Genomic DNA, 19,317 nt, shown 5'->3' with positions numbered 1-19,317 from the left:
TGATAAATATACTTTTAAAAAGTTTCTTTAAGTCCAGCTTAAATCACTATGAAGCATGAAGTAATACAAAAAATAAAAATGGAACTTGCCACAGAGGCTTCAAGAATCAAGCAGCCATCAGGAGTTTCCCATAGTCCAAACTATATGTTTAATTTACAACCATTGTTTACATGTACAGTGTATACTACACATTTTTATCTCCTGTTCACAATGCTTCCCATGCACTTTAACATTCCAAATAAGCATAATTAGTTTAAAATTTATCTTTTGAAATAAGAGACAGCAAAACTTTTGAGGTTTTCCAGGTGACTTCTGGAACACTGAAAAAATATATACACATTTATTGAGAGTTTTAACACTTAAAACTTTTATTTCTAGTGAAAATTAAGAAATAAAATTCATGAAGATATTTTTTAACCTCTAAGAACCTAAGGTCTTTTACTGGCAAATATATTTCCTAATTTTGGAAATATATGTTTCCTAAAAATAAAAATAAAACATGGTTATTAACAGATCCAATTTTATCTTTATTTTTTTGATTTCAAAAATCCAAAAGTAGGTAATTCTATTACAGTATGAGATTGTTTTCTATGTAATTAATGTTTATTTTTGTTAAACCCAGATAAAATAAAGACATGTCTGCTTTACATAAACCAACACACTTTTATTTATTGAGGATTAATCTTAGATCATGTGAACTTGAAAAATATTTGAGTTAATTTCCATATTTCTGATTTATTATATTAATTTTAGCAATACCATCTAAAGGTAAGAAATTATCTCACATTTACAACACACACATATAGACACACATAGACAGACATCAACATACACTTGATAGCTATAAGGAAAAAAAACTCACCAGTTTATAAAGAAAAGTTGGATACATATTTGTTTTGGTAGATGGAATATGAAGATAATTTGCACCTTTCCATGAAAAGTTAAGTTCAAATTGACCTTCCTCCTTTTAAAATAGGAACAATGGTTTTTAATACCTCAAAATATAGTTGGCACCTATAAGACATCATAGGCTGATTGATTTATGTAAATCCTGTTATTTTGAAACTTTGAGAAACCAATTATATATGCATTCTATTCATTCTGCCTAATTGTATAGGCAGTTTTTTTTTAAACCATGTGCACAAAAGATTAATTTAGAAGTATCAAAGTTTCCTCATCTCAGCCATTTTCCAATAAGAGTATTAATAGAAGGCTGTCTTTTGTGGGGTTTTTCAGCTTCAGAGGTCAAATTTTCCATGTTAATTTTAGGGGTTATTTTTTGAGATCTGTAGAGTCTATAAACTTCTAGGAAAAATCATCCTTTCCTGCACATCTCTGGAAGAGCCAAATATTTTAGATAACCTTGGATTGCTTTGTACCCTAGAGGAAATTCTTTGCTCAGGAAATCTAATGAACATTCTTAGTCACATAAGAATACCCAAGATTTGGTTTGGGAAAGCATGTGTCCTTTCTCTTTTGGAGCTAAAGGGAATTCAGTCCCTCATTTAGCCAGAAATTATTTTAGCACTCACAGTAAGAGTTTAAAAAATAAAGCCAAAATTAAAAGCTGTTATTGATTTTTCTTCTCCTTTTCCTGAGTTATCTCAACCTGTAACCACCCTGAAGGTTTTCTAAAAACAGCTCAGATAAATTCAGGAGAAGGTATCTAAAGCAGGGAGCTCTGGGATTCTAAGAGAAAAACCAACCAAATTTAGCAAATATAAAGAGGGGAGCCAGGAGGGCAAAATAGGCCCCTGCTGATACCTAGCATTGGGTCTGGGTTTACAGGATGGTCCTGGGTAGGTTTCTTCAAAATCCTAAGAACAGTGCCAAGTAAATATCAGTGTAAGAAACATAAAAACTTATAGGCCTTGCAGTATATTTTCATATCAGGTATTGTAATACCTCCAATTTTGTTCTTGCTAAAGTTTGTTGAGACTATTTGGGGATCATTGTACTGGCATAAGAATAGGCATATAGATAAATGGAGCAGAGCAAAGAACCCAGAAATAAACCCATGATTCAATGGTTAATATACATTTGACAAAGGAAGCAATAACATACAATGGAGTAAAGACAGTATCGTCAATAAATGGTGTTGGGAAAATTGGGCAGGTTCATGCAGAAAAGTGAAACTAGACCAACAATTTACATAATAGATAATAGTAAACTCAAAATATATGAAAGACTTAAATGTTAAGTCACAAAATCATAAAAATCCTAGAAGAAAACATAGGCAGTCAAATCTCAGATATCACTTGCAGCAATATTGGGGAAGGGAAACAAATTAAAAATAAACAAATGACATTACATCAAACTTAAGACTTTTTAAAAGCAAAAGAAACAGTCAACAAAATGAAAAATGACCCCACTGTATGAGAGAAGATATTTGCCAATGATACATCTTAAAAGAGGTTGATATCCAAAATTCATGAAGAATTCATATAATTCCACACCAAAAAAGAATTCAATTACAAAGTGGGCAAAGGAACGAAATAAACAGTCCTCCAAAGAGGACACACAGATTTTCAATAGACATATGAAAAAATGTTCAACATCACTAATCATCAGAGAAGTGTAACCACAATAAGATAACACCTCATACATGTCAGAATGGCTATCATCAATAAATCAACAAACAAGTGTGGATAAGGATGTGGAGTAAAGGGAAACCTTTTGCGCTGCTGGTGGAAATGCAGAAACATGCAGCCACTGTGGAAAACACTATGGCATTTCCTCAAATATTAAAAATGGACTGCCTTTTGACTCAGCAGTCCCACTTCTGAGAGTATATCATAAGAATCCCAAAACATTACTTTGAAAGAATATATGCCCCCTTATGCTTATTACAGCATTATGCACAAATTCCAAAATTTGGAATCAGCCCAGTTGTGCACTTGATAAGTGGATTAAAATGCTGGGGTACCTTTACACAATGAAATACCATGAGGCCATAAAAAAAGAAAATTTTATCTTTTGCAATGGACCACGTGGGTGGACCTGGAGATGGTTAGGATACTTGAAATAAGCCAGTCTGAGAAAGATAAATACTATATGACTTTGCTTATATATGGAATCTAATAAACAAAATAAACTGATGAACAAAAATACCATATTTTTGGACTATAAGACACCCCCTCCAAATTTGGGAGGAATAATGGTTGTTAATGCTGCTATTGAGTTCTGTTTACATTTAAATTGGTAAAATATTATGTTATTTATGTTATTAAGTATTTTACCACATGTTTTGCTTCATTTTTTCCTATTTTCCTCTAAAACCTAAGTGTGTCTTATGGTCTGAAAAATACAGTAAAAATAGAGGCATGCATACATGGAGCAGACTGACAACTATCAGAGGGGAACGAAGAGGGAGGACTTCACAAAGGAAGATAAAGGGATTAGCAAAAAAATATATATGCATAGCTCATAGGTACAGACAACTCTGTGGTAATAGCCAGAAGGAAAAGGATGTGGGTGTAAGTGGAGGTGAACAAAGGGGTTGAAAATGGGGACAGAAAGAAACTGCTTTAGGTTGTGGGCATATGATGTAGTGTGCAGGTGATGATTTACTGAGCTGTACCTGTGAAACCTGTATGGTTTTGCAAACCAATGTCACTCTAATTAATTGAATTAAAAAAATAGAATTTTTTTTAGATTTTATTTGTTTATTTTTAGAGAGGGAAGGGAGGGAGAAAGAGAGAGAGAAACATCAATGTGCAGTTGCTGGGGTCATGGCCTGCAACCCAGCATGTGCCCTGACTGGGAATCGAACCTGCGACACTTTGGTTCATAGCCCGCTCTCAATCCACTGAGCTACGTCAGCCAGTGCAAAAAAAAAATAGAATTTTTTTACAAAAGTTTATTTGAGACAAACTAATGTCATATATGGAAGCAAGATCTCAAATGCTCCAGAGAATGATAGTTTTGCAGTTCTTTTTATACTTTGGAATTAAAGAGGAAACACATGGGAGATTATAGGAAGGTGGAAGAAAGCAAGGCTGGGAAATCTCTATGATTGGATTACAGGATAGTTAACAAGTTGAGTGTGGTTGTGGTTCCAAGGGGTCTCGAAAAGAGGATTAATAATGGCATTTCAAAGGTATGTTGACCTAGATGCACAAGATCAGTGCATAGGGCTTTGCTTAAGGCAAAGATAAATCTTTTATAGACCTGGGAAGTGACTACAAAGTATGACATGTTTGGTTAGAAATGTATGATTAGATCATCCTGTAAGGTTACTTTAGGACACTACATTTGTCAGATTTATAGCATACTCCCTCTTTCTTCACTTTTCTTAACAACACTTAAAATTGTTCTCATTGGGGACTTCTGGCCAAGATGGAGGCGTAGGTAGACACACTGTGCCTCCTCTCACAACCAAATTAAGGACAATGAAAATTTAGAAACAAAAACAAAACAACCAACTAGAACTGACAGAAAATTGAACTGTACCAAAGTCTGACAACCAAGGGTTTAGACACATTCATCCAGTCCAGTAGGAGGGGCAGAGTTGGGTGGCCAGGTAGAAAGAGGTTGCAGCAATGGCTTGCAGACCCCAGAGCACAAGGTAGCAGCTAACAGAGTGGGCAGGCCCAGTGAGGCTCTCAGGACGGCTGGCTGATTGAGCAGTCCCACATTTGTGAGCAGACAAACCAGGCGAAGTTGGGGAGTGAGACACACCTCACAGCCCAGGGCCCCAGCTCTGGGAAATAAAGCCTCAAAACACCAATTGAAAACATCTGTGGGGGTTGAGGTGCCAGGAGAGATTCCCAGCCTCACGGGAGAGTTCCTTAGAGAGACCCACAGAGTCCTAGAATGTACACAAGCCCACCCACCCGGGAATCAGCTCCAGAAAGGCCCAGTTTGCTTGGGGGAAACAGCAGAAGGGACTGAAATCTGAGAGAGAGGAGCAAATGCCATCATTCCCTCTCAGACCAAGCCCCCACAGATAGTGTCACAACCCAGCGACTGGGCTGACCCGCCCTGGTGAACACCTAAGGCTCTGCCCCTCATACATAATAGGCATGACAACACACACACACAAATGGCCCAAATGGAAGAACAGATCAAAACCCCAGAGCAAATTCTTTTAAGTGAGGAAGAGATAGCCAACCTATCCAATGCACAGTTCAAAGCACTGGTGATCAGGATGCTCACAGAATTGGTTGATTTTAGTCACAAATTAGATTAAAAAAATGAAGGCTATGCTAAGTGAAATGAAGGAAAATGCATAGGGAACTAATAGTGATGGGAAGACAACTGGGACACAAATCAATGAAGTGGGCCAGAAGAAAGAAAAAAAAAAAAAAACAACCAAACAGAAAAGAATGAAGAAACAAGAATTCAAAAAAAAAAAAATGAGGAGAGGCTTAGGATCCTCCAGGACATCTTTAAACATTCCAACATCCAAATTATAGGGGTACCAGAAAGGGAAGAGGAAGAGCAACAAGTGGAAAAGTTATTTGAGCAAATAATAAAGGAGAAATTCCCCAATTTGGCAAAGGAAATAGACTTCCAGGTAGTCCAGGAAGCTCAGAGAGTCCCAAAGAAGTTGGACCCATGGAGGAACACATCAAGGCACATCATAATTACATTAGCCAAGACTAAAATGAAGAAGAGAATCCTAGAAGCAGCAAGAGATAAGGGGACAGTCACCTACAAAGGAGTTCCCATCAGACTTTCAGCTGATTTCTCAAAAGAGACCTTATAGGCAAGAAGGAGCTGGAAAGAAGTATTCCAAGCCATGAAAGGCAAGGATCTACATGCAAGATTGCTCTATCCAGCAAAGCTTTCATTTAGAATGGAAGGGCAGATAAAGCACTTCTCAGATAAGGTCAAGTTAAAGGAGCACATCATCACCAAGCCCATATTGTATGAAATGTTAAAGGGACTTATCTAAGAAAAAGAAGATAAAAAACATGTAGTAAAATGACAGCAAACACAATTATTAACAACCACACCTAAAGTAAAACCAAAAACAGACTAAGCAAACAACTAGAACAGGAGCAGAACCACAGAATGGAGATCACATGGAGGGTTAGCAACAGGGGAGTGGAGGAGGAGAGAGGGGGAAAAGGTACAGAGAATAAGTAGCATAGATGGTCAGGTAGAAAATAGACAGGGGTAAGGCAAGAATAGTATGGGAAATGTAGAAGCTAAAGAACTTATGACACATGGACATGAACTAAAGTGGGAAAATGTGGGTGGGAGGGGTGTGCAGGGTGGAGGGGAATGAAGGGCAGAAAATGGGACAACTGTAATAGCATAATCAACAAAATAAAATTTTAAAAAAATTCTCATTGGGAAGAGTCCTATGATGCTCCTCTTTGCCTCTTACCTGTCTCATGCTATTTAACACAATGTTTTTAGTATAATCTAGAAGGCCCATGAGGGGAGCTGGGACAGAAAATTTGACGTCTTCCCAAAGGGCTTATTTAAAAAAAAATAAGGAAGTTCTCATAGTTGTTATATAACATTGTATCCACTTTTTAAAACTATCTTTCTTATTTATTTATTTATTTATTTATTTATTTATTTATTTATGAGAGAAGGGAAGGGAAGGAGAAAGAGAGGGAGAGAAACATCAATGTGTGGTTGCCCCTCACGCACCCCCTACCCGGGACCTGGCCTGAGGCCTAGGCATGTGCCCTGACTGGGAACCAAACCAGCAAATTTTTGGTTCACAGGCTGGCACTCAGTCCACTGTGCCACACCAGCAAGGGCTGCATCCATTTTTTAAACTTGATGTTTTGATAGATATTAATAAAGTATCTGTTCAGATGAGAGCTCTTTAAAATGTTTCCAATTTAGTTTTTACAATACAAAGGATCCACTGTTCATTGTTGATGATAGGATATATTAGTCTTAATAGTGACTAAAACCAAGAAGTATTTTTATGCTTATTTTATTTAACCAAGTTTTTACTTAAGCTACTTAATCATTTTACTTAATCAAGGAAGCAAGAGGAATCCACAAGAGAGTACAAAGGATGCATCTATTATCAAACAGCCATTCCAAAATATAGGATATCATGTGTTTTCATGTCTTTTGAACAGGATAAGGTCAATTACCAAGACAAACGCTTATCTACATTTTTAGATTCTATCTCATATGCACAGCAACTCGGTTTCCTACCAGATGCACATGCATCCTCCAGCTTGTGGAAAATGAGAACACTGAGGAGCCCTATTTTTCTTATCTGGGAAGAAAAGAACTAATAAAACCTGTAAGTACCCATACCAAATAACTGAGGGTTGTTAAGCCCAAGTAATTAGTTATGTTACTGGAGTTCAATTGTCTCTCACTGATGCAGGAAAGAATTTTAGATCAGTGAGACAAAACTGGCTGAGTAAGAAGAGTTTTATTAGTATGTCCTCAAGGAAAGAATGGGCCTGCCAAAAGTGGCTAGAAAGGCTTATCATAAAAGAAGCAAGAGGGAAGCATAAGCTGCACTGTCTTAACTCACTAGGAAGTCAGAAAAAAGGTTTTAGGAATGGGTCCAGGGAATAAGCCTCAGGCTAGCTGCCAGCTGTCTATTGCCATAGAGTTTAGAAAACATGTGCCTGTGAGGAAAGGAGTGGGGTTGGGCAAGAAAAGGTAATGTCACAGACTGCTCCCTAGAGGGAGAACACATGTGTGTTGGGTCCTTAGTCTTGAGGCTTTTCTATTTGCAGGCAGGAATCTTAGTGAAGGTCTCAAGGGAGGGTTTCAACAGACTACTAATACATTCTCCAGGTGTGACCATTCAGGGTTATTATCTCCTCTGATTAGTCAGTGGCAGGTCAGGGGGTTTTTAGTCATCACAATTGGTTCTGGAGTCGCCTACCTGGTTATGCTTCATTTCTGGGCCTGGAGATGAAATAAAACTGAGGCCTAGATGTTATCTCTAGGGAGGAAAGGCCAGAGGAGGAGCAGTTATCCTGAAGGTAAGTCCCTTATTTCCCAGTTTTCCCCCTGCCAGGTACTGGATCCTTCCACTGTGGTGATCATTCTCATCTGGCTGTAAATTGCTTAGTCATTGCGTTCAGCTACCTGTCTTAAGTTTCCGTGTTTCACTTGCCAAGAAATGTTACAAGCTTCTCCCTGTCCTGTCTCATTTTCTCCTTAGAGACTTCCATCCCTAAATGTTTTAGGGTTAATGATATCAGATGGAGTTTTTCTTTTCAATTACTGCTTCCTTCTGACAAGTGTTGTGGTTTCTGCCTGTATAGGGTATGAAAATCTCTTTCTGTCTGTTCAAAAAGAGACAAGTGAATGGGATTTGACATTGGAACAGAGGCTTTTAGCTGATTCTTCCAAAGTAGGGATAGGCTGGAATCCAAAAGCTTCATCATTTTGATGTGAAATTGTGGTGTCTAACTCAACAATCTAGTCCTGACAACAAGTCAACTTAGCCAAACTGTTGAGTCTCATTTCAGGAGGTGGAAATGCAGATGGGCTTCTAAAGCATGGCCTGTACTATGTTAAGTGAAATCAGGTAAATAAGATCATAGTATATACTCTATGAAAGCAGAAAGAACACAGCAAACCATGAACTAGTTTATGAGTCTGCAAGACTGTCAGTTGAAAAGACATCCAAATACAAGTCTTTGGCTGGAATAAAATTAATCAGTGACAATCTGACAGATCCTCTTTATCTGTAGATTAAATATATTTGGTGATATCAGGTGGTCAGGTAAATTCTTTACAGCTTACACTGCACCAGTAGTTCTTAATAATTTCAAGCCAAAGAATGAAAGAAAGTAAATACAAACATTAGCTTGAAAGAAAACTAGAAAAAAATCAGGATCTAATTCAGTATGTAGATGAAAAATAAAAGTTTGACTAGAGTCCAATGTTTTCAATTGGACATTGTGATTTTCATTGAAATATGATTTCTCTCCCTAAAATCACCCTCATTTTATCAAATGGACTGCCTTAAGTCTAGTTTCAATGTGACCCAATTATTTGCATAAGCACAAGAATAGTAATTGATCATATAAGCTCTTTTAAATCTACTTTGCTGGAATTTCTCATGAAATCTTTAGATTGAGCTTTAGTCAGCCTTTCAGCCCAAAAGCCAAGCTTCCATCTGGATTTGCCTACAGTTTCCATCTGGATTTGCCTACAATACCTACAGGTTTGGGTGGATTTCTCAAGTTCTTGAGTTCCCCAAAATGTCTTGAGGTTCTTTCCTTACCATCTTTCAGGAATGTAATCTTGGTTCCTTATGTGAAAAGAGTGCCATGAACCATGTGGCCAAACAAGGCACCAGGCAATTTCTGTAGTGGGCTTTTATTAGCTTCAAAAGTCAATCTCCATTCTTTCAGGCTTTTTGGTGACATCCAGAGCCCAGATATGTATTTTTTTGATCATGACATTCCAGATACTTGGTTAATAAAACCACAATTAGAAACTGCTATTATAAAGACAACCGATTCTTTTTTAAGATTTTATTTATTTATTTTTAGAGAGAGGGGAAGAGAGAGAGAGAGAAAAAGAAACATCAGTTGGTTTCCTCTCACATGCCTCTTAACCAAGGACCTGACCTACAACACATCATGTGCCCCTCTGGGAACCAAACTGACTGGGAACCAAACTGGCAACCTTTAAGCATACAGGTCAGTACTCAATCCACTAAGCCACACCAGCCAGATTGAGAGAAAAGATTCTTAATGGATTTATCCCCCCACAAAAAAAAAAAACATATTACCATGAAAACAATACTCACTTATTAAGAGTTGCCAAATTCTGGAGGGATTAGGTAGGGAGATTATTGTAAATGCTTCAATATTGCTTATGAGGTTATGATTTACAACTTGTTCTAGAGAAAAAAAGAAGTTTCCTTATATCTGGGAAACAAAAAGGTTTAAAATTAGCAACATTCTGACACAGTCATAAGAACCCAAACATGCAATAAATATATTTGCAAATGCATTAGAGCAAAACAATGACTGTTTAAAAATGACAAAACTTAACATGATATGGTAATAGATTTGATTATAATGCAACTGATAAAGAACTATGGTTTTTTGTAAGATATAACATTCCAAGATAACAATTTCCTGGTAAATAATAATTACTATGAAATGACATAAAAACAATACAAAGCCCATATCTTTATATTCAACACATAATCTTAATATATAAGAACCAAAGAATATGAAAGGTTTTAAAATGCTGTATATAACTTATTGGAAGTGTGCAATGAGTGTTGGAAATAATCATAAATTTCCAATGTGTGGGTTATGAACATCTGGAGTACCACTGCTCAAAATCCCCACAAGGAACCATCACTCATGGCTTATGCAGTGTCACTAAGAGGACACCTGTTACCTCTGAGAGTTTCCTGTTTGAACTTGGCTTTAAATTTTTGCAAGTTTCTTCTTAAGGCAGGTTAAAATCTCTAGATCACCCATCTTAATAAAATATATGTATACTTATAGAACATAGTTATTATTATTATTATTTTGTTTAGCAAATCTTCTCAGGTAATTCCAAGCATATTACATTGGCTTAATTAGTTCAAAATCTTCTCTTTTATAAAGAGAACACATCCTTGAGGAATTCCAGGGGTTCACTGGAATAACTCATAGTCATTTCTCTGTTCTTAAAATTTAAATTTTGGGAAGGTTGTCAAATGAACTTAACCAAAAGATCATAACATAAACTTTTTGTAAAACAATACATTTTTATGACAATAACTTTAAAATATTTTAATCAAATTTAAAGCTTATTTTAATATCAAATAATTTATTCAGGCCACAGGATCCTGCTTAATTTATATCAGTATTTAATTTGTTTAGGCCACAAAATATTACACCCTAGTTATGTCATCTGGAGACTGACCTGAACTCTCAGTGTCCCAAAACCTGGGTATCTGGGCTTCGGTGCCCTAAGACCTTGGGAAACAAAACAGACATCTCTATAGTGGATAGAATAGATGCAGAAACAAGACTGCTCCTTCCTTTTCTGAGGGGTTGCTTACTAATTGTAGGAAGAGTTTTGGTAGTTTCTGTGTTCTTCTAGGAGCCAAAAATCTCAACCAGGGTTGGCAGCCATAGAGGCTTAATCAAGGACTGAAGAGGAAATTATAGAGGGATAAAAGGAAAATGGGAAGAGTGGAGTCATGTAGAGCCTAAGTATTAGCATAGAGGAGGTGAAAACTTAAGTTCCATTGAATTCAGCCTGATTACTGGAGGAATCTTTTGAGCTGGATTCTTGCTAAAAGCCATAATACTGGGACCTAGTGAGTTATTAATCACATGCCCTGATAAGATCGTAGGCCTAAACCAAACTGATTAATCCAGTAACAATGAGTTTCAGAATGAGGGAACACCCTCCAGGACCAAGGGTCTGGACTGGCTTAATCTTGTGGGTCTTTGGGCATTAAACAAAGAATATGTCTGCTTTTTCAAGACACTTTAGAAAGTAGACCTGATTAAAAAAAATTGTGCAGGAAGCCTCTGAAGAGGTATGTGCAAAAGTCCCTTTTTTCCAATTAATATGGGCACAGTGGAGCTGAGCCTACTTTGAAACAGGAGTTGAAATCAGGGCTTGGGTTAGGTGGGTAAAGAGTCTAAGAACCTTAGACTTGATGTGGTGGAGAAATTTTAGGTGGGGCCATAACAGGCCACAGAGTAGTAGGAGTTGTCCATTGACAGCCTTTGGCCAGTGGTGGCATAAACAATGTCTAAAGAGAGGGGAGGGATGGGGTTGCCATCAGTGGAGTAATACCTAGTAAAGACATACAACCTGGAAGGATGTGGCCATCAATCAGCTAGAGAGCAAATTCAACAACTGTCCTGTTTGCAGGGTAAACATAGAGATGTAAATAAAGTGGCCAACAGGCAGGAAGAGAAGCTAGATCTAAAAGGGAAGATGAAGACTTATGTGCAAGGCTGATTGAATGAGAAGGCATCATTAGAAGAAAGGGACCTAGAAAGGCTGGAGTTTTCTGCTGAAGGTTAAAATCTTTCCTCCTCCTCTCAAGAATTAACCCTAAGTAGGGGAAGCCCCACAAGGGTGGGAGTGTGATTGTTTTTACAATGTTCCGTGTTGCATGGACATTTGCTTTGAGTTGGTGGGGGACCTAGCTAGTGTCTCTTCCCCAATCCATGACCAGCTTTTCCTGTCATGGGAGTTTTCTAGTGGCATGTGCCCTTGTGGCTTTTAAATGCTCAATCCATGCCCAAGGGGTTCAGTAATTTCTTGAGAGGAAGGAAGAAAGATATCCTCACCAAAACCAAAAATGACATGCCTTCCATACAACCATAAAGAGGTCTCAGGCAACATGAAAGAGTGTGAAAATATCAAAGATCCATGGTGTCAAAGGAAAATAGTGGCAGAAGAGACACCCTATACAGTGATCCAAGTCATGGCCACAAACGATGTTACTGGAGCTTGGTTCTTCTCATCAATACAGTAAAGAACTACAGATCAGTAAGATGAAATTGGATGAGTAAGTTTTATTACTACATCCTCAAGGGAGAGAAAGGGGCTTCCAAGACTGGCAAAAAAAAAAAAAAGCTTATCATAAAGGAAACAACAGGAAAGGCTAGGCTGGACTGCCTTAGCTCACTGGGAAGTCAGAGAAAAGGGGCCTGAGGGATGGGCTCAGAGGATAAGCCTGGGACAAGCTGCCAGCTTCCCATTGCCATAGAGTGTAGGAGATGTGTGCCTGTGAAGAAAAAAATGAGGAGGAGGGGAGAAAGAGAAGGGAATGCTGCCAGATGTTCTCCAGAGGGTGAGCACATGTGTGCTGGGTCCCTTGTTTTGAAGCTTTTAAATCTTTCTTGTAGGCAGGAATCTTAGGGACAGTCTCAGGGGACAGTTTCAGCAAAATATTCTTCAGTTCTCCAGGTGTGTCTTCTCAGGGTCATAGTCACCTCTGGTCAGTGGAAGGTCAGGAGGTCTTTAGTCATCTCAGTTGGCTCTGAAATTGCCTACCTGGTTTTGCTGTTTTTCTGGGTCTGGTGCTGAAATAAAACTGAGGCCTAGATGTTATCTCCAGGGAAGAAAGGCCAGGGGAGAAGAGGTTACCCTGGGTTTAAGGTCCTTTCTTTCCCCAGTTTTGTCCCCTGCCAGGCACTGGGGCTTTCCACCCTGTTGACCATCTACACCTGGCTGTAAATTGCACAGCCATTGTGTTCAGCTATCTCAGGCTCCTTAATCAACTTGCTAAGGAATTTTCTTAGCTTCTCATTATCCTGTCTTAGTTACATAAATATTATCTCCTGCTCTAAATTTAGAAATAAAATAAGATTTTCTACACATTTGCTTGCACTAGAACTCAACAACAGAGATCTGAGATATCTGACATGGTGACAACTCTTACTTTCTTTTGTTTTTTTTTCCTGGCTACCTTGGCAGTTATAGGGATGAAAAATAATGTTTATTCTACCCTTTTAAGTTATCCTGAATTGCCTAATAATCATATTGAAATGAGACAGATTAACATGAGAAAATACCCAGTTATTATGTATGTACACATGGGGGGGTCCATGAAAACATGGGACCCAAAGACAAATCGGGTAGTTGAGGTTTATATGCTATCTTGAGCTAATGAGAAAGGCAGGGTTGTGGTTTGGGACTTCAAAAGTCATAAAGTCAATTCAAGTGGATCTGGAAAAGCAAATATTTGGTAAACAAATGTTTGGTGGGCTATCTTTAACAACAAGACACAGAGAGGGTTGATCAAATGGGCCTGGTTGGTACTCCCCATCTATCACACTGTAGTTCATATTAAACTATAGTTATCTATAAGGGTAGCTCCTTTCCTGGAGCAGGCCCTTTATCTAAATTCTTTTAGTCAATCAAAGGGAAGGTCAAAAGTTTTTTTCTGAGTTTATAATTTCTCAAAAGTAATGAGCTTAATCAATATCTCAAACAGGCATATTTTGAGGTATCAATCTGTACCACTGCACAGACATGTCTAAATCTTACACATTGTCTGAATTTTACTTATTCAATAGAAGCAAATATAAAACTATTGCAATTTGATGAAAGACGGTGAAGTGATTAGCCAAAAAACATATATGTAGATGCAAACAACAATGTAGTGAAGACAAGAAGGATGAAGAGGTTGGGAGCTGAGTGGAGGTAGGCAAAGGAGGTGAAAAGGGGAACATCTGTAATAGTGTTCTCAATAACAGTAAGGTTAAAAAAACTATATTGCAATTCATTTATGAAATTCATTGTTTATACTGAACTTTTCTTTGGAAACTTATGACCCTTTGGAACATGTCTTTAATCTGTTTGATTGTTACTAAAATAGTAACAATGCTGCAAGACTTGCATGCTGAGATAGTACTATAGGGACAGGCTGCAAATGCCTTAGAAGACAGAGGCTACCTGATAAGGTTGATAATTCAATTTTATTTTTTGATATAGATGAAATAAAGTACCTGGCCAGGGACAAACAACCTAAAGCAAATACAGAAACTAAGGTAAGTCAACTGATTACCAACAGTATCATTGATTAAAGCAAAATAGAATGAAAAAATTAACAGATAACACATAACTAAGAAGGATATTGTGAACACTAAATGCAATAATATATTGATGTTAACAAAGTTAATAAAGGTTAATTTACTTTCTCTTAATCTTGTTTATTCTATATCCTTCTACAGATACATCCCTCTTACTTCCTGGGTTCTAAATTGTTGGAAAACACACAGGTGGGAGCAGAAATGAACTAGAGTGGTATATTTAAAAAATAAAATATTTTTATAATGTCATATATGTTAGTATAAAATCATTTCAGGGAATGTGGCAACCTTAACAAGGGGAGGGATCATCAAGGAACATGTATAAAGGACAATTGGACAAAGCCAAGGGGAGCAATATTGAGGATTGGAGGTGGAGATGGGTGGGGAGCAGGGTGTGTAGCGGGGGAGTGGAGACAACTGTACTTGAACAACAATAAAAATGTATAGATTTCAATTTAGTTCTAATGACTTGGATAACCTTATTTTGTTCTTTTTTAAAAATTATTTTATTATTGTTCAAGTACAGTAGTCTGTATTTACCCACCACCACTCCCCGCCCATGCCAGCCATCCTCACAGCCCTCCCCTGATTCCACCCTCCCTTGGTTTTGTCCATATGTCCTTTATAGTTGTTCCTGGAAACCCTTCCCCATTCCCCTATCATCCTCTCTCACCTCCCTGTTGGTTACGGTCAGATTGTTCTTAATATCAATGTCTCTGGTTATATTTTGCTTGCTTGTTTGTTTTGTTGATTAGGTTGCACTTAAAGGTGAGATCATATGGTGTTTCTTATTCACCACCTGGCTTATTTCAATTAGCTTAATGCTCTCCAGTTCCAACCATGCTGTCCCAAAGGGTAGGAGCTCCCTTTTTATGCTGCGTAGGATTCCAATGTGTAAATGTGGCATAGATTTTTTATCCATTCATTTACTGATGGGCACTTAGGTTGCTTCTAGCACTTGGCTATTGTAAATTGTGCTGCTATGAACATTGGGGTGCACAAGTTCTTTTGACTAGTGTTTCAGGATTCTTAGAGTATAATGCCAGCACTGGAATTCCTGGGTCAAAAGGCATTTCCATTTTTAGTTTTCTGAGGACATTCCATACTGTTTTCCACAGTAGTTGCACCAGTCTGCATTCCCACCAACAGTGCTCTAGGGTTCCCTTTTCTCCACATCCTCTTCAACACTTGTTTGCTGATTTGTTTATGATAACCATTCTCACTGGTGTGAAGTGGTATTTCATTGTGGTTTTAATTTGCATCTCTCTAATGGCTAGTGATGCTGAGCATATTTTCATATGTCTCTGGGCCCTCTGTATGTCCTCCTTGGAGAATTGTCTATTCGAGTCTCTTGCCCAATTTTTAATTGGGTTGTTTGTCTTCCTGCAGTACAGTCATGTGAGTTCTTTATATATTTTGGAGATCAAACTCTTGTCTGAGGCATCATCAGGAAATATGTTTTCCCATAGAGTTGCTTCTCTTTTCATTTGAATGTCATCTTCTTTACCTGTGCAGAAGCTTTTTGTTTTGACGAGGTACCATTTGTTTATTCTTTTCTTTATGTACTTTGCTCTAGGGAATATATTGATGAAAATATTGATGTGGGGAATGTCTGAGATTTTCCTGCTGATGTTTTCCTCTAGGACTTTTATGGTGTCATGACTTACATTTAAGTCTTTTATCCACCTTGGATTTATTTTTGAAATGGTAAATTGATGATCGAGTTTCATTTTTCAACATGTAACTGTCCAGGTCTCCCAACACCATCTGCTGAAGAGGCTATTTTTACTCCATTTTATGCTCCTGCCTCCTTTGTCAAACATTAATTTACCATAGACACTTGGGTTTATTTCTGGGCTCTCTATTGTGTTCCACTGTTCTGTGTGTCTGTTCTTATGCCAGTACCAGACTGTTTTCATCACAGTGACCTTGCAATACACTTTGATATTAGGTATTGTGATCTCTCCTACTTTGCTCTTCATTCTCAAAACTGCTGCAGCTATCCGGGGTTGTTTATGGTTCCATATAAATTTCTGAAATGTTTGTTTTAGATCTGTGAAATATGTTATTGGTACTTCAATAGGCATTGTGTTGAATCTATAAATTGTTTTGTATTGTATGGACATTTTGATGATGTTAATTCTTCCAATCCATTAATTCAATACATGTTTCCATTTGTTTGTGTCTTCCTTGATTTCTTCCTTTAGTGTTGTGTAGTTTTTTGAGTGCAGGTCTTTTACTTCATTGGTTAGGTTTATTCCTAGATACTTCATTTTTCCTATTGCTATAAAAAGTGGGATTTTTTTCCCTGATTTGTTTCTGATATTTCATTGTTAGCATGCAAAAAAAATGCCTTCATTTACTTAATATTGACTTTGTATCTTGCTGTTTTATAAAATTCACTTATTAGGTCAAGTCGTTTTCTTGGTGGAGTCTAGGATATTCTATGTACATTGTCATATCATCTGCAAATAATGTCAGTTTTGCTCCATCCTTTTCGATTTGGATGCCTTTTATTTCTTCTTTTTGTCTGATTGTTGTGGCTAGGACTTCCAATACAGTATTGGATAGCAGTGGTAACAGCAAACATGTGTGTCTTGTTCCTTATCTTAGTTGGAAAGATCTAAGTTTTTGCCCATTGAGTATGATGTTGGCTGTATGTTTCTCATATGTGGCCTTTATGATTTTGATGTATCCTGCCTCTATTCCCACTTTGCTGAATGTTTTTTATGATATTCTGTGTGTTTTTATCATAAATATGTGTTGTACCTTATCAAATGCTTTTCTGCACCTATTGATATGATCATGTGATTTTTGTCTTTGCTTTTGTTTATGTGATGTATTACTTTTATTGATTTATGAATATTGTACCATCCTTGCATCCCAGGGATGAATCACACTTATCATGGTGTAGGATCTTTTTAATGTATTGCTGGATGTGGTTTGCCAATATTTGTTGAGGATTTTATCATCTATGGTCATAAACGATATTGGCCTGAAAACTAGGTTTGTTATGTCTCTGTCTGGTTTGGGGATTAGGATGATGCTGGCTTCATAAAATGAGTTTTGAAGTCTTCCATCTTGGATTTTTTGGAATAGTCTGTGAAGGATAGGGGTTAGCTCTTCTTTAAATGCTTTCTAGAATTTTCCTGTGAAACCGTCTGGTCTAGGGCTTTTGTGTGTTGGGACTTCTTTGATTACTGCTTCAATTTCATCAGCTATTATTGATCTGTTCAGGCTTTCTGCTTCTTCTTCATTTAGTTTTGGAAGATTACATTTTTCTAGATATTTGCCCATTTCACCTAAGTTTTCAAATTTCTTGGCATATAGTTCTTCATAGTAATTTCTTACAATCCTTTGTATTTCTGTGGTATCCGTTGTAATCTCTCCTCCATCATTTCTGATTGTGTTTATTTGGGTCCTTTCTGTTCATGTCTTGATGAGTCTGCTTAAGGGCTTGCTAATTTTGTTTATCTTGTGAAAAAAACAGCTCCTGGGTTCAATGATCCTTAGAGTTGTGCTTTTGGCCTCCATGTCATTCAATTCTGCTCTGATCTTGGTTATTTCTTTCCTTCTACTTACTCTGGGCAGACTTTGTTGTTGTTCCTCCAGTTCTTGTAGATATTGCATTAGGTTGTTTATGTGAAATATTTCTGTCATTTTTAGATTGTCTTGTATAGCTATGAACTTCCCTCTCAGGACTGTCTTTCCTTTGTCCCATAAGTTGTGGGTTATTATGAGTTCATTTTCATTTGTTTCCAGAAACTTTTTGATTTCTTGCTTGCTCTCATTTTTGGCCCATTCATTTTTTAATAGCATTCTATTCAATCTCCATGAGTTTGAGTGTTGTTGAGTTTTTTTTCTTAAGGTTTATTTCTCATTTCAGTCCCTTGTTCTCAGAGAAATGGCTTGATATGATTTCAATTTTCTTGAATTTGTTGAGATTTGTTTTGTGTCCAATCATGTGATCTGTCTTTGAAAATGTTCCTTTTTGAAAGGAATGCATATTTTGCTTCTTTGAGATGAAAGGCTCTATGTATGTCAGTTAAGTCCATTTGATCCAGGACATACTTCAATGATACAATATCTTTGTTGATACTTGTTCTGAAGATCTATCCATTTTTGATGGTAGGGTGTTAAAATCTCCTACTGTCATTGTGTTGCTGCCCATATCTTTCTTGAAGTCCTCCAAGATTTCCCTATGTATTTGGGTGCTCCTATGTTTGGTGCATATATATTTACAGTGTTTATAGCTTCTTCATGGGTTGTTCCTGTCCATATAATGAAGTGACCTTGGGGTCTGTTTTTATGGCCCTGTTTTTGAAGTCTATTTTGTCTTATATGTGTATTGCTACCCCTGCTTTCTTTTTCTGTCCATTTGCTTGGAATATTTTTTTCTATCCCTTCACTTTCAATCTTTGTAGGTCTTTTGTTCTGATGTGGGTCTCTTGATTGCAGCTTATGTGTGTGTCATGTTTTCTTATCAGTTCAGCTATTCTGTATCTTTTGAATGATGAATTTATATCTATGTACATTGAAGGTTATTATTTAGGTACTTATTCATTGCCAATTTACTTACTTCATAGCAGTGTTCCTCTCTCACTCTTATTTTCCCTTTTCTTAAAGCAGACCCTATAGCATCTCTTGCAGTGTTGGTTTGAAGAAGCCAGTGTTGGTTTGAAGAGCTTTGTTTTCTTTCAGGCTACTTTTGTCTGGTAAACTCCTTATTTGGCATTCCATTTAAATTGAGAGCCTTGCTGGATAGGGTAGCCTTGTTTGGAGGCCTTAGTTTTTCGGTACTTGAAATATTCCTTGCGAGGCCCTTCCCACTTGGAGCATTTTCATTGAG

Source organism: Phyllostomus discolor, chromosome X (genome assembly GCF_004126475.2).
Source record: "Phyllostomus discolor isolate MPI-MPIP mPhyDis1 chromosome X, mPhyDis1.pri.v3, whole genome shotgun sequence".
NCBI lineage: Eukaryota > Metazoa > Chordata > Mammalia > Chiroptera > Phyllostomidae > Phyllostomus > Phyllostomus discolor.
This window is presented reverse-complemented; position numbering follows the sequence as displayed.